Here is a 15,140-nt window from a genome sequence, read left to right as displayed (position 1 = left end):
TTTCTGAGACCCCTTTTAGACATGTACAACTTCCACATTAAAGATGTTTTCTGCAGGTACTCCTGCAATAATTAATTGCCTATTCACACACATCTCAAGTCTATTTTTTTTTTTTTTTTTTAAGTTTTTGTTTTCGGCCTTTTTGCCTTTATTGATAGAGGAGGACAGTGGATAGAGTCGGAAAGGGGGAGAGAGAGTGGGGAGAGACATGCGGGAAATGGGCCACAGGCCGGACGTGAACCCGGGCCGCCCGCGCGCGAGGACTGAGCCTCAATACATGGGGTCGCGCGCACTGCCGCTGCGCCACCGGCGACCCCTCAAGTCTATTTTTTAATCCAATTCTACTTTTCATGTTTATAAACCAAAACTTTCTAAACAGAAACCGAACAGTTGAACAGAAAGCTGTTGATGTTTCACTTATGCCTCTGCAAGTAATGTTGGCTTAAAGGTAAAGATGAGCTATTATAATCCTTTCTTCATCTCACAAACAGAGAAATGTACAGTATAAATATTAAAATCAAAGATATTGACTATGAGCTTATCTTCAAACAGACTGAAAATTGGACAAATAGGCCTTTAGCATCAACAGCAACAGCCGTGACAAACCACACAATAGGCAGTACTACAAGATTTAAGCTAAATTATTATTTATTATTATACAACTATAAAAGGCAAATATCTTTGTTACTTTCCGATGGCCTTGTATGTTTATAGGCTATGATCACAAATATGTTCTGCCATACTCAATTCTGTAACTGTAGTCAAATATCTAAACTGTCTTTTTGTGAAATAAAGGAATCATTTACCTTTCCATTTAGGTAAACACAGACTATTGTTCTTACTTTAAATAATCAAGTAGTGAAATTTGGCTTTTTTTGTCTTGTTCTCTCCTACCATCCTTAAGGAACCCCCAGGATATTTGGAGACCAACACTTTCAGTAAACACTGCCTTTACCAGAAAATCTTTGTCTCTCTCTCTCTTAGAACTTTGAATGCAGCAGGCAGCCGGCTCTCATGAAAGAGTTGTTGTTTACTACCAAGCTCTGCCCATCTCAGGTTTCATCCCCTCAGGCACTGCTGGACTGTCATCTCCCCAGAGGGAGGGGCTGTGACATAAAACAAACACAGATATGCCAGGGTCACAGCCTGGAACACCTACTGCAACCCGACACCACAGCCAGCCAGGCCAACCAGCACACATACATTCCACATGGCAGCGTGGCTGTGTTTGTGTGTGTGTGTGTGAGTAAAATAAAATTGTTACAGACACACACAAGCAAACCCACACACAGCATACTCACATGAGGAGAGTGCATAAGATGTTTCTGTCATATCTAAGGCATGCGCTTCTTGTTCTTCTTAAAGCAACGAAACACAAAACAGGCTGGTCGAATTTTAAGTTAGGAGACTTAAGGTCGACAGTCTGACCTCCGCTCTAACCCCTCCTCTGCCTCTCCTGGAGGTGTTTTGTATATGCATGTCTGACTCACTTTAATTGTTGGAAGCCTATCAGGGCACTGAGATTCTTATGGATTTTCAATATCTACATGCCTCTCAAGCTGCAAAATTAGGAAAACACTGAAGTGCCAAAAACTCAATTTTTTAGATGGCTCCAAAAGTGCTCCAATTGAGTGAATCTTCGTCAGGTCCCATGCATATCAAAATGCTTAGGCAGCTAATTTCAGCAGTTAATCTGGTGAGTTTATTACCTGTTTTTTCTTCTATTAAGGCACCAAGTTATACATTATGAACTCCATGATTGCTTTCAATTGGCGTTTAAAGATTACCAGTTTGAAACTGGACATTTACAACCTTTTACACCTAGCAGAGACTAAAAAATGCTTAAGAAATACTTGTCCAAACAACTGTGAACAGGGCATCACAACTGTAACCGAAACCTTCTTATTTGTCGAAATGTGTGTAATTTAAAATGTTGGCCTATTTTTCTGAAAATAACAAAGTGGATACAAAGATGCATTTATGATGACAAAATGCACATATGAGAACAAGATTCTCAATCCCAACATTCATACAACTTTTTATTAGCCCTTTACAGATTGCTATTCAGCAACAGCACCTTCACAAAGTTCTGTCATAATAACGTCTTTGGACTGACACATTTCATCTGGAAGAATGTAATATTGATATCCCAGTTTGTGCACACACACAACGCAGTTCTGCCCATGCTCAACCATTTCACCTCTGTGTGTTACACATTGCTGGCTAGCCGTATAGCAGGGGCACGATGACCTTGCCTTGAACTGGCAGTATGTAAGAGCCAGTAAGAGTGTCTGTTGACCTTCAGAAAAACACCACACTTTACAGTTTTAGGCAAACATACAGAGCCGATAATGGTGTGAAAGGTGTAATTTTTTCATTTTATCTTGTGTATAACAGATAATGAGTTGTTTTCAAAGCAGTATCAGTCCTTCTTCATGACACCTTAGGGGCAATTAGAAACTGAAATAAAGTTTGCTGAGGTAGAGAGAGTAAATATGAGACTTGTGCTTTCTAAAACTTTGATCTTGTTTCAGGCCTTAACAATGGCATAACACTTCAAATACGTTAAATATGCAAAGAAAAATAGATAAATCCAGAAAACAACCAAAAAGAATTCAGCTGCAGCTCTACCTGCAGGCACCTGCTGAGAGTCCAAAGCACAAATGGCCAGATGTTGTGCAGTTTTCCAGAGCATTTTTATTTCATTTGCAGCACGTTTCAGTTGTTTCCTTTGTTTGTTTTTTCTTTTTTTTCCACTTTTGAATTAATAATCTGCTAATTAATAAGCCGCTGCCCATTTGTCCTAATATAAAGTAGTTTCAAACATTGTCATTTGTCCTATAGTAGCAAACAGACAGCCCTGTTTTTATGAAAGCTTTGAGATTTATCACACACAACCATCAAGGCACACCTGTATGCAAATGATTTACATTCAGCCATTGGCTTGACAGTAATTCAGGGATCAACAAGTAATATCAATGCGCAACAAAAACATTCAAGAAGCAGAATGCAGAAAAGAAAACATAGTAAGTGACTTGGGATTTGGAAAAAAAGTTTCAAGATGCTTTAAAAAAAAAGCCATTAAAAGGCAAGAATTTACACTCAACATATTTGTCAAAAACTGTGTGTTTTATTTGTAACCCCAACATTTAGCGCGCGTTTCCTTTTTTTCGGATCAGATGAAAAAATGTGTTTGTATTAGAGCTGGGTTCATGAGAGATTAAATTTCTTTTTTTTATCTTTTGTTAAAAGCTTGAAATGTGAGCAAATATGAGCAATTAGAGGTGAAGTTACATGTCTAATGTAGGAAACAGCTTACATTGCTACATTTTGTAATTTCTTTTGGTTAAGATTAGAGGCTAATGCAGCAAGATCCTCGGAGTCGTCATTAGAAAAAATGCTTGACAATGATGAACATTTATTTTTTATAGTAAAATAGGAAATTTGACTGGATCAGACCAGTTTCCTTACAGGTGTCCTTGAAAGTCACATCAACTCAAATGAAGTTGAATCCATCTCTGCAGTCATGCCCTACTCCCATTTAAACTTAAGATCGTTCTCACCACAGCAGGTTCCACCTATTGCAGAAATGTCATTGCATTTCCACATTAAATGTATGCTAGACATCTTGAAGTAGACTGTCACGTGTTTGTGGGATGTATTGCTGGGAAAAACGCTCCATTCTGGTTTAACTTTGCTCTCAGATCAAAAGCTGTATTCACATCCTTAAAACAGACAAACTGGTTAAAAAATCTACTTCAACAATGATGCCTCTCGTCTCATCTGCTGCTTGTGTGTTTGATGTAGAGTATTAAAACGAGACTGAATATTCTCAAAACAAAAGTTTGTCATTAATAGAAGTAGTCAAACTGATTAAAATTTAAGATGAAATGATTTTTGGCCTTGAAGCTTTGTTATACTTTAGTCTGTCAAGAGGAATGGATCTGAAATTGAAAGAAAGAGTAATTAAAGAAATACTTCAGCATACATTGATTAACTTTTCAGCTGTTGGAATTTATTTCATAGCAAGTTGAATCTGAATTCACCCTGAAGCACAGCATCTAGTTGTGCTGTAGAGATATGTCCTCTTATAAAACCTTGGGCATTGTGAGTGTGTTCCATCCTCATACATATTCAGTTTGTTTGTGCCAGTATCTATTTAACTTTAAGACGTGTGTTTTGTTTGAGCAAACCTTATTATACAACGAAAGTGGTACAGATAGGATCCGAGGTTTCTAGCTTTGATATTGTCCAATGAATCCATTTTGTTTTTAAACAGTTCCTTCAAGAAGCAAGGCAACTTTTAGACAGTTCTTTATTTTGATAATTTATCTTGCAGCTTTTGACTTACCTGTAGTTATTTTATCACCGAGTATCAAAAGCTCCTTTCCCCCATGAAAATGTCCTGACATTCAACAATTGTCTTCAACAATTAGCAGTCTAATTTTTCATCCAGGCTCTACCTGGGGCGGCAGTAGCTCAGTCTGTAGGGACTTGGGTTGGGAACCGGAGGGTCGCCGGTTCAAGTCCCGGCACGGACCAAGTCCGGAAATTGGTCTGGTAGCTGGAGAGGTGCCAGTCCATTTCCTGAGCACTGCCGAGGTGCCCCTGAGCAAGGCACCGAACCCCAAAACTGCTCTGGAGCGCTCGCTGTGGGCAGCCCCCTCACTCTGAGCCCTCTCCATTAATGCATGTCACTGGAACCCTGTTTGTGCATGAGTGTGTATCTCGGCCTATGTGTGTGTCATTAGACAGAGTGTAAAAAACCGAATTTCCCCTCGTGGGATTAATAAAGTGTAACTTCTTCTTCTTCTACCTGTACTTTTTTCATGCCAAATTCCTAGTCAAATTTCTGCAAAACATCGAGATGATGTGTCGAGGCATCTTGTAATTCAGGCCGGCAGTAATAGTTATTTCAATAAACAAAACTGCCCTGATTAGCCTGCCCCTCTTAAAGTTTTATTTAAGATTTAAATCACGAGGCTTTTATTTAATCTTCAGCAGATTGTAAGCATAATTATACGTTATTGTAATTCAGGACACATTTTTAAGTGCTTTTTTTAAATTTTATTTTTAAACACTACTTGATTAAAAAAAACAGCTACAGTTATTAACTCATCTAACTAAAAGTTCTCACACATTCCCTCCAAGAAATGTTAAGAAAATTTCTGGCGGGCTGCCGCTGTTTTATCGTAAATTGCTCGTTGACACATGCACCTCACTATCTGTTGGCTGATGGCTATCTGTGGCAGATAAGGAGGGGTCGATGGAGGCAGGACATGGCTTTATAAGAATGACGTGAAAATTGTGGACGCAGCAACAGAGAGTCACCCTTTGATGACGATTTTTGCCTTTTATATCGATGCTGTGTGCAGTTTGAGATATTACCTGTTTCAACAAAAGAACAAAGAATATATGGGCTAACGTAATTTAGCAGTTTCCTTATGTGCAAAGATATCATAATGGTCACAGGCTCCTGCCCAGGATATTAATGTCATCAGCCCCCTTCTTCTTACTTGCAGTGAATATTACCTGCTGCGTTCTCATATCTGCTCAGTCAGCTTCACATGGAAAATTAGCTGGCAGCCAGGAAAAAGGAAGGATAAAGTCTGAGTGCAAAATGTGGCTCTTTGCATTAATACATGCAACTCAACCCAGACAATCAGGAGGATCCGAATTTTGAGAATTATGTCAATACAGTCTAGAAAAATTAGAAAGTAAGAACACTTCAGGGTTTTTTTTGTTTATGTCTGTTTACTTGCTTTGGGGTGGCAGTAGCTCATTCTATAAGGACTTGTGTTGGGAACCCAAGGATTGCTGGTCATGTCCCAGTGCGGCCGGCTCACTTCCTGAGTACTGTCTCGCTGTCCTTGAGCAAGACACCAACCCCCCAACCAGCACAGGAGCGCTCACTATTCTGACATCTCTACATCTGGGATTAATAAATTATAGCTTAGAATCACCCTCATCACTTCCTTTTCTGGCACTGTGATCATTTTGTAAAATGAACATCTGCAATAAAAGTATTGTAGTTAAGAACATACAGATTGTAAAGGGCATCACTTTAAAAATATTTGTATTAACATTAACCTATTCATTTAGGTTTTTTCCTTAGGGCTTGTTTTAGCTGCTCTTTCCTCAGGTCTGTTACTAGTGAGCCCTCTGTGAGCTTTTCTGGCTCAATGCTCCACTTTACTGGAACACAATACATTTACAATGCAACCTTAATAGTAGAGACTACAGTAAAAAAAAAAAAAACAGTGTGTGTAATGTGCTGTCAAACTCAGGGCTTCAGGTACACCGAGCCTCCTCTCCTCCTTTTGTGTTTTTAAATGCTGCCTTTTATAGAAATGGGGAGCATACAAGCCTCCTTTTGAATTTTTGACATTTATGTGATGCTTGGATAGAGAGAGCAATGCAGACATGAAAGATAGTAGTTCAAGGACTGACGTTTAAGCGGCTCAATTTCCATGAACGTCATTGATCTCACTCTCACTCTGGGAGGGAATGAGAATGAATGGACGAGTCCAGAGAGGTCACCAGCACCGTCACTCCTCTGCTGCTGAGCAGAGCAGATTGATTCTGCTGATTTGAATCCGATTTCCTTTTGTCATTATGTGCATCATAAGTGATCAGGGAAGATGTTTAAAACCATGTCCAGACTGCACTGTCCTGCCCCTTCATATGTTCCTGTATAAACTAGAGAGAGAATGCACGATTATTCAATGATTACTTGTGGTAAATACTGTCTATCACACACAGAGTTGTTAATGACGGACTGTTAAAAGATTTGTTTACTGATATGTTCTAATGTTTTGAGTCCTTCACTGTTGTTGACATGGACTTGTGATATGTCCACATCACTGAACATTTCATCCTCATAATGCTTGGTGTTGGGGTTCTGCAGAAATATACGCAGTTTGTATCCAAGACTTAAGTTGTTTAGTCAAACAAAGATATAAGTAGGTTTTACACATCGAAGCTCCAACCTCATTATGCCTTTGTACTTACACACTCCATCTGTGACAGTGCAATATTGGTGTCACATTGTTGATGTGTGTGGTTTAACATGATATTACAGAGTTGAGAGGAGAGGAGCAGGGCTTGTAAACACACTGCAGGAGCTTCCCATACACAAACTCCAGCATACGCAAACAGAGCACTGTTTTACCATTCTGACTTCAAAATCATACATTGTCAGTCTTTCTCTATTACCCTCTGATGGTGGATTTGGTCTGGTATGGCTTCCTCCAGCTATTATGTCTCTGTGTGTTCTACACTGCAGACAAGGCACAGGAGTGTAAATGTCCTGCCTTTAACTTGCTCTGGGTCTCACAATAAAAACACATTTGTTTAATGACATTGTTTTGAGGATGGGATGAATACAGTTCATCCCTACATTGCAGAAGACACATCACATGTAAATAAAAGTTTGATGTAAAAGCCTGTCCAATATTTACTCTATAGTTGAGCTTCTTGCTGAGCTACTCTTTCATCTTCTCTTCCTCCGTTATTACCACCCTCTTCTGTCTCTAGTCCCAGCCATTGTATCAAACAGCTGAAGGCTCCAGCTGAAGACTAGTATGGAAGTTACTGCCATAAAGATGTGTTTGGGCAACTTTGGGCTTTACCTAACCACAGCCCGATACACAATAACCATCTTTTCCTCCTCCTTCGGAACTGATAAAGCACCTTTACTCCGATAACGTCTTCTGCAGCTTTAGTGAATTGTGTGACAAATTTGATTAACCGTACTCTCATCTATTTCGATACTTCCAAGTCCATAATTTTGTAAGCAAATAACGCCTACATTCCCAATATTCCTCCTGTTCCTATTATCGACACAATCTTGGACATACCCAGGAATCAGAAAGGCTTCATCGCAAAAATATACATTCTAAAATCCCAGCTCAGAGTCACTTCTCTGGACAATATTAAAAAGTTTAGGAGAAGGAACTTGGTAAAGTTATAGATGATGATGTCTGGCACAAGGTTTTGTCTCAAGTGAATGACAGCACATGTTGCTACAGTCTTAATCTGATCAAATGTAAGGTTGTCCATGGTTGCTATCTTACAAACTAGAAACTCTCAACAATTTATGAGAGTACATCAGATACTTGTAAATAGATGGCACATGTCTGCAGAAAACAGGACACACATGCTTTGGTCCTGCCTCCACTTGTATGGCTACTGGACAAACATTTTCAACCACCTTGCCACGGCTCTAAACAGGTCGCTGAAACGAGGCCCAGAAACAGCTATTTTTTTGGAGTAATACCAGTTCACCAAACAATCAGGTAGGGAAAAAAAGGACTGTATTATTTTTGTCTTTCTTTTAGCTCACAGAACAATATGATTGGAATGGAATTCCCCACTACCACCCAAAACATCGCGCTGCTCAAAGAACCCAATGATGTTCTTCAATCTGGAGGAAATTAAGTATAATTTGAGGGGATCATCTGAAAAATGTGATTTTGACTGGGGCCCTGTGATCAACTATATAACCAAATTAAAGACACTACAGGACATTGAGGCTCTCACTGTCCTGCTCTTTATTAAAATGTATATGTATAAATACTTCGTCAGAAGGAAGGGAGGGACACTTAACATTGCAATATCGTTGTTTTTGTTGTTGTCGTGTTTTTGTATGTTTTTTGCACACACAGGCCCACACATGTATGTGTGTGTGCATGTGTATGTATATGCATGGGTGGGGAGGTTTACTGGAGGTTTGTGTGAGTCGACACCAAGAACATTTATTTTCTTAACGATCATTGTATGCCATGTTACCAATTGAATAAATAAAGAGATATTCAAAACATAAAGATAGGTAAAGATGTGTGGACATTTTGCAAAGAACAGCAACCCAGTGGCAAAGCCAGACCTTTTGACAGGGGAGGCTAAACTGGGTTACTGACTTCTGCAGGGGTGACTGGAAGTGTTAAGAATGTGTACACACACACACACACACACACACACACACACACACACACACACACACACACACACACACACACACACACACACACACACACACACACACACACACACACACACACACACACACACACACACACACACACACACACACACACACACACACACACACACACACACACACGAGAGAGAAAAAAAATGCTATTCATATCTACTTTCAATACTTAAAGTAATAAATAAACGTTATTCAACTATTTGAAAAACATGTTTACTGTTAAAATGAGTAGCAATATATAAATAATTTTTTGCTTAATTCTTTAAGTACTGAGAAAGAAGATTTATGTTTAAAGGGTCACAGTTTAGCAGTAATCAATAGGCTGCCTTGAAATTAAAAGAAAGATTCAAGCAGTCTGTTGTATCATTGTCCAAAAAGTTAATTTAAAAACAAGTCCCTAAGCTAAGGATTTTAGGATGGCCACTTGGGTAGTCAATCAGATTTCTAAGGTGGCCCTGACCAACCCTTGGTTCTGCACCTGCGGCAGCCATATTGATTTAAGAATATTTTGCACATCACCAGACCACAAACATCAGAACGTTCACTCAGATGTGTGCTTTGATCATAGCCGGGGAGCCAAAGTCTCAAAAATGGGTTGAACTTGGTTTTAGTATACTTTTTATTTGTGTTTTTTCTGTTAACTTTGACCCTGAGGACCAATAATTGGAGGGTCTGCTCTGCTGGAAATATTGCGAAAAAAAAGTGGCCATTTTAGTGTATGCACCATATATTTTTTATTGAAAAAATGTGAAAAAGGTATTTTTTCTCTCACTTCCTCAGTGGGGTGGGCAGGCTGCCAATAAATCTATTCCAGAAACACAGAACACATGTGCTGACAACATCCACTGAAAAATTACTCTCATAACATACTTCTACCTAATTTTGCATCAATTTAATGTCAAGAAATTTGCAGTTTAACTTTTTTTTTCCAATATTTTATTTATTTCACTGGCAAACAATTATTCACTAAAGTTATGACATCAGTCAGTATGCCATTCTTTTCACCAAAAAGTATACTCATTGCACAGGAAAAAAAAAATCCAACCAAACTCAATGGATCTGTGGAGATTTCAGCACTAGTTGGCGATCAGCAGGCTCAAAACCTCAATAGAATTTTAGGCTACTCGCAAAATTCCAAAAGAGATGCTGAATATTTAGAATGGTTGTTAATGGCCATATTATTAAACATCGTGGCCTGGGCATCTTTTCAATTTCAACATAATGCTGTTCTCCCAATGGAAATGTGTCACACAAGCAAAAATACAGCAATATAATATTACACACACTCAACGTACGCTGGAGTTGTTTGGACTACATTAGTACGTAGAAGTTGTTTCACAGTTATCAAAAGAATCATCAACATAAACTCTCAAATTTAGGTCAACAGCTTTGAAAAGCTCTGACCTGCTGCGAGTCAGAAGTTATAGACTACTACAGTAAACAGACAAAAAAACATCACACATATGAGTGTACACATGCCTTAAAAGAAGGCAAAACGATTTAAAAAAATGATATAAGAAGCTGATCATTGTAAAGAATTTCAATCTACAATAGAAATAGCTATGCCCTTACCTACAGTTGCACCAGGCTTTCAAAGAAAACGGAGTATGGCATTGTCATTGATTTGATTGATGTTACTGCCCAAACACCTTTGAATAATACTGAAACTTCATTCTATCCCCGAAAGCCTTACCTCAAGCTACATTGTGTTTATGTGGCCCACGGTGGTTGGGCTGGCCCCATATTTACAAATAAAATGTATTATTATTATTATTATTATATAGGCTATCCTACACTTGAGATTATGCACCACAGTATGAAGGTCCGACATTTTGATTGTTGTCTGCAATGCTAAAAGATGAATATAACTCAAATTACCCAGCAGAACAGTCACTGTTTAGCATTTATTAAAAATGGTCAAGCCTTGTTTCAATAGGACGTCCAGTGTGCACATAATGATCCTAATGATCCTTGCCCCATTTATTAGTATACATGAGCACTGTTCAAAAAATGGAGAACCGCTCTTGCCACTTAAAGATATCTCAAAGTGACCGCACACTTTATCTGCTTAAAGAGATTACCTTTAACTGGTTCATGTCATCACAGACTCACAAGTACATTGTAAATATAATACCTCGCTGCTAAAGGCGCTTAATTTATTTAGTCTTTTACGTTGCATTTTTTTTCTTTTTTTAAATCCAATATTTGCATAATTTTTCTCTTTTTGTGTAATGTTTGATACATTACAGGCCGTATCAATGTTTTTATGCTGTTCTTAATGACACCAGACAAACTGTAACTGACACTTCTGTTGGTTTAAATAAATGTAAGCAACCTACTGTCCCCCATAACAGCAACAATTATAAAGTGTAGAAAAAGAAAAATGCATTAATCTTAAATGAACAGCTTCGTGTCATATGTAATTGATATATCCTGAATATTGTCTGTAAAATCACTGTACTTACTTAGAGTTACTCTATGTTTCAGTGTGCCTTTCACAGGTCATTAAGAGTGACCCTATTACATTAGATCACTCATACACATTTTTTCATGTAAGATAAGACCTTTTGTGACTACTAGCTCTCATCAGCACAGTGACCTCGCAGAGTGAGAATACTTCACTATAATAGTAGGCAGAGCACATCCACACTAGAACACATAATGGGATATACTGTATAAGTCCTATCTGATAATAACTCCTCCCTGTCTCTTCTCTGAAGGCTAAAGTGATAATGTCGTACAGTTTCTGCTGAGATATGTATCCAAAAGACTGGAGAAGAGCTTTGAGGAAATGATGGGAAAAGGAGTCGTGTCAGAGTAATACATATAATATCAATACTCATAAAATTGATGAGGCAATTCTGCTCTACTTTGTAACATTACCTAAATGGAGTGCCAGCAAAACATTATTCGGCTACATGGTCAGGCCTTTTATCTAATGCCACATAATATAATAATCTGATACTTTATTGATCCACACAAGGAAAACTGTCTTTTTTGTGGCCCTTTTTTTTTCCAAGATCTCTGAGGTCATTGGAAGCTATAGAGGGGCAATTTGGGATCTCCAAAGCTTCTGCGTTATCATCATCATGCTAGCTCTGCTGACTCATCTACCACCAAATGCAACACTAACTTATTTTTTTGGGCTTCTCATAGTGTTAGAGCAATGAGGGTCTGAAACAGACTCTGATTGTGTAGAGGTTTAGCTTTGGAAAATGAAGCCGTTAGTAGTCAAAAGCGGTTTAGTTATCTTTACGTGCAGGTTTCATAAGGAAAAACAAAATGCTAGTTAATACACATGTGGCCGATTTTTAAAGATGTATTTTGTGCCTTCATTCTAGAGGATAGGATAGCAAATTGAGAGAGATTGAACAATAAAATGAAGGAAAGGAGCCACAGGGTGGATCGGAACCTGAGGTGCCCGTGTTGAGGCTTCAGCCTCTGAACATCGGCCTTGTGAACCAACCAGCAGGCCACATGCATCCCAAATGTAGTTGATGTTGACCTGTAATGTTAAATGTTGGTGTAATGTTAAGTTAAACATAATAACTAAAAACTAGCTTCAGTCAATTGTGCATACACAATTTTTATTTCATGTCTTTTCATGACATAAAATGTGGCTCGTTTGATAGTGTGTTATCTTTCAACGGAGGGTTCGAGGTTTGAGCCCTAGCCCCTGCAACCACATGTACAAGGTATCTCGCTCTTTCAGTGGCTGTACACGAAGGTGTATTAGGATTGGTGAAACTGAAACTTTTTAACAAACAGTTCCATCTGTGACACATCACTCCGTTTATTATTGTGCCGTCTTCAATTAGAGGAATGTAGCCCCATGTGACCCACACACAGAATAACAATGTAACAATAATGCAATAACAATAATGTAACAAGGTAATAACTAGAGCGACTGAATTGTTCCCTGGAGCTCGTACGAAGGAGCGGAGAGGAAATGATCATAATATGGTTTCAGATCCCTCAGGATCGGTTGCAACTGACAGGAGAGCATCTGAGTGGACAATAATCAGCAGATACTGTTGCCCTGACAATATTACGCTGCGCTCCAAGCATTTTGTTGAAACTTACATATAATCTTTGTGCCTGCAGAGCTTTTCGCTTTTTACACAGACACATCCTTTTGTTTTGTTTTATAAGCTTCCTGAAGAACTGGACACTGAAGGCATCTGAGCTCACACGATAGATTATTAACTTTAACCCTCTACTATCAAACTATAACCATTTTCAGACAAGTGGCTTGTTCACAGATGCACCTCACAGGATGTGATTTCATGTGGCAAGACAAAGTAAAAAGAATGATACTGGTGGACAAAGCAGTAACGCCACCAGCCTTAAACCTGTTGTTTGAGTTTCCTTTTTTTCTGTTGAAAAGAAACTTGGGTTTCTTGAGTTGCAGTCTTTTTGCTACGTCCACTCACCAATGCCATCACACTAATTCATGTGAAGGCATTACGCATATGACTGCTGTAACATTCAAAACATTTCTGGCACCATACGATGAAATGAGCTGTGCTTAACGAAGTTCATTGTGGGGGGGCAAAAATCAAAATTACATTTTTCACATGAACAATTTGGAGGTTATTAGGGAGCTGGCAGGAAAAATCCACCACCCAGGTGATGTTTATATCCCGCAACCAACATATTACCATATACTGGAGGGTGCAATCAGTGTGGTCACTTTGCATTAAATGAAACTGCTTCATTATGTTTTCTGTACCTCAGGATTTTCTCCTCCACTCTTTTGCTACAAACAAGTCTACACAAATACACAAATCACTCATTTAAAGCAAAAAACTGTCATCATAGCATCAGACACTTTCCATTCAACAGCCACTTTCACGCCATATTTTCTACATCATGACACGACCCCAACCTTCCCCCCAACATGGATATTCTTCTTCAGGGACGAGTTAACAAACACTCCAGCCTGTCTTTATTTTCAGAAGTACATGTGTGAAAATGGCTTATTAGTCACTTTCACTTCTGCTCGTCTCTTACATTTCAGAACGACGTCCATCAGAAGAGTTCAGTAACTTACACTCTTTGATAGCCCCTGTTTAAATGGTCAGAAGTGAATTAGGGGGAAAAGTGAAAAAGTTTGCTGCTCTGACAGGAGTCAGCCGGGTTAAGTTGTTATTGTGTTTTTTCCTCGTCACATTTACATTGTTTATGATTGTTTTACTTACCCTTGTTTCTCTGTTTCAGCTCCTCCTCATGTGTTCACCTTGTGTGTCAAGTCCCCGCCCCTAATTACCTGCATGTGTCTTGTTAGTCTTGATTACCGGCACCTGTGTCTTGTGGTCCCTGATTGTCTGCCCTATTTAAACCTCATGTGTCTCCCCTCATGTTGCCAGTTCCTAGAGTTTCCTTTGAGTACCTAGTCCTAGCATTTTTCTTGTCTGACTTTGTGCGTTGACTTGGCCTGTCCCTCGTTACCGACCGTAGCCTGCTCCACTGGATTTGTTTGCTCTTATGACCTCCCGTATCTGACCTCGTTGTGTCACTCTCTTTACTTGAAACAAATTACAAAAGAAAACCTGACTCTTCAAGAGCCTGTGTCATTGTATGCTTTGAATGTAATTTTGAATGACTTGCAAACAGGAACATCTGGCAGTCGATGTTCTCTCTGATACAGCCTTCATTGTGGTCAGTTTTGATAGATTGCTATCTTCCTTGTTATTTGATGTCTTCTTCATGTCCTACAGTCATTTGTCCTGTAGTGTGTGTGTATGTACGGCTGCTCGTTGTTTGTACTGGCCAGGACACTTTTGGAAAAGAGATTTTTAACCTGAACAGTTTTTGTTTTTGATTAAATAAAACTTTTTTTTTGCTGAGTCAGAGAAGATAAAATGTTTCATCTATTAGTCCACTCTTCTGTCAGTTCTACTCTGTTTGGGATAGCTTGCATCTATTTAGCACACACAGAACCAATTGTATGTATTTAGCATGAATCTAAACATCTATGAAAACGCAATGCTCTTCGCGACCATAGATGGAGGGAAAATAGAATCCTATTCAGGGATGGACAAAAAGATTTGTTGACTGAATGAAGGAAAATTGATCCATGACAGAGAATGGGTTGGCTGCTCAAAACCATAGACAGTGACTGCATTGTTGATCTGAAATAGCCTTT

The 15,140-nt window shown here is 38.8% G+C and overlaps 1 protein-coding gene across 2 annotated transcripts in view; it reads right to left on the bottom strand.

The window, feature by feature from the left end:
- The window catches only part of tead1a (TEA domain family member 1a), a 50,295-nt gene extending 36,011 nt beyond the window's left edge, over positions 1 to 14,284 (bottom strand). Inside the window, exon 1 of one of the 2 annotated variants that reach the window (XM_079345259.1) lies at positions 14,194 to 14,284. The gene's annotated coding sequence lies outside the window, so the exon portion shown is untranslated. Of the gene's footprint in view, positions 1 to 955; positions 1,055 to 14,193 lie in introns of those variants that run through there. The other variant, XM_079345261.1, reaches the window with a different exon arrangement.
- Between the last annotated feature and the right edge of the window lie 856 nt (positions 14,285 to 15,140).

The sequence above is a fragment of the Symphodus melops genome (assembly GCF_947650265.1).
Source record: "Symphodus melops genome assembly, chromosome: 6".
Lineage (NCBI taxonomy): Eukaryota > Metazoa > Chordata > Actinopteri > Labriformes > Labridae > Symphodus > Symphodus melops.
The sequence above is the reverse complement of the archived record's forward strand: the minus strand, read 5'-3'. Positions and strand labels throughout refer to the sequence as shown.